Source organism: Dryobates pubescens, chromosome 25, assembly GCF_014839835.1.
Source record: "Dryobates pubescens isolate bDryPub1 chromosome 25, bDryPub1.pri, whole genome shotgun sequence".
NCBI lineage: Eukaryota > Metazoa > Chordata > Aves > Piciformes > Picidae > Dryobates > Dryobates pubescens.
In genome coordinates, this window is record NC_071636.1 from 15,271,149 (window position 1) to 15,273,280 (window position 2,132).

Genomic DNA, 2,132 nt, shown 5'->3' on the forward strand with positions numbered 1-2,132 from the left:
ACATCCAGTGAACATCCCTGGGAAACTGAGAGCTACTTTTTCAAAATTCCTCCATCCTGGGGAGGAAAATGGAATGACAGGGCCTGACTGACCAGGAGGTCATCTGAAGGCTGCTCAGCCTGCCAGGAGCTCTCTTGTGTTTTCTGTCTTTAGCCCAATGGCTCCACACTTCCTCCTTACTTTGGCATGGCAAAGAGGGTTCTGGGCAATCCTCACTAAAGTCTTCCTTGTTTGTTTGTCATCCATCACTGTTATCCAGAGCCAAAATCTAGAGTCCCAAATTAAGCTTCACTGTCTTCCATCATATCATATAAGAATCCCATCATTTTGTGGACACCAAACACTTCAAAATATACAAACACTTTAATACATACAAGTCGTCATAGTCCATTAAATATAATTAATTCCATGGTCTTCAAAATATCACTATATTAACTGCAAGGGAAAGGGTTGCTCTGGTAGCTGTATGGTATTGATTTGATCTGGCTTCTGCTGAACCTTTCAGCATACTGCCAGGATTGTGCTGGACAGCAGCAGGTCTGCTAGAATCCACGGCACTGTGGATTAGATCCAAATGAAGCAGAGATACAATCAGAAGATTATGAGGTGAGAGCGATTAGGGCTGCAGGAGCCCCAGCAGTGTGGTGCAGCAGACACAGAGACTAAAAAGGCTTCCTGCTTAGGGCACTCGCTGCAGGTCCGGGGCCTTTCTGCAGGCGGCGCAGAGATGCTCCGAGGAGCAGCGTCCCTGGGTACGTCTGCAGCAGGGGAGAGGGATCGTGGTGCATCTTGGGCACAACCAGCGTCTTCTCCTTGCTCTTGGTTCCCCAGGCTGCTGAATCAGATGGTGAGAAGATCTATCGCTTTTTGCTTTGAAGTGTTTTATCTCTTTCCTGTATCTCCAGCTGGTATCAAACTTAACCACATGGAGACAATCAGACTGGTTTAGCTGATAGCCCACAGCTGTGACTATTCTCATGCACTGTCAACTCATAGTCACACAGCATGAATTCTATTCCTCAATGAAATCTCCAGAAGAAAGATTTACAGCTTTGGAGGAAAAAAAAAAAAGCAGTGCAGAGCCCACAGATGGACTTGAAAGAAAAATAAATGGCAGACCAGCTTTCTGGTGCTTCAGGCTTCCAGCCGTGTGGGTGGAGGGTTTGTAGTGCAGTCCACAGCAAGAGGCCACACATTTACACCAGCCTCACAGCCAAGAGCACCTAGTAACTGTGGGCAGAGATTAGTTCTGTCCTACCAAGAAAGGAGTTGAGCAGTAAGAAATAAATATATATACACACACACATACAGATATATTTTAAATACATATATCATATATCCAGTGCACATATAGAAGGTATGCCATGTGTATATATAATAGAGGTGGCTTGTATAAAAAAGCTTCACATTCAAGTGCAGATACACATTCAAACATGAAGAGGGGGAGCTGCTGAAGTTCACCTTAAACAGGGGATCCATTGTAAGCAGAATTCTTATCAAGATCACCAAGATGTTTTCCCTGATTTCAAACTGTGATCAGTTCAGACAGCTGGTGTTCCATACTGGCAAACAGAGCACAAAGAAAAGAGAGGAAAAGGAGAAAAAAAAAGACAGAATGGAAAGTCAGATGTAGTGTCAAATATCTCTCTATATACACAAATTCTTTCCTTAAGAACCTTGCAGGGAGCGAACCTGATTTTTTAGTTTGAATTCATACTATGATCCCTCAGTTGTGGTGCAGAAAAAGCAATTTGTATGATCAGGAGAAGAAGGGCTGAAAATCAACCCTAAAAGATAGTTCACAAACTCTGGTATGAAATGTGGCTCATTCAGCCTCCTTCTGCACCCAGAATACGAAATGTATCGTGAGGAGAGAGAATGCTGGGTGGAGATTCTGAGCCTCTGCTGGCCCTCAGCTGACTCAAAGTCTAAACAGTAAACTCTCTCTTTTGAAATCCCAGTGGCCTGCATCTTTAGGTCGTTGAAAACATGATCACAAAGTCCCCAGGTGAATCATCCTGATTTTTAACAAAGGTAGCAATGGAAACACCAGATGTCCCTAACTCTGTAATTCTACCAGACATCGGCTTTGCTTGACAGAGCAGCACAATGTCGGAGGTGCAGGCAGGGGG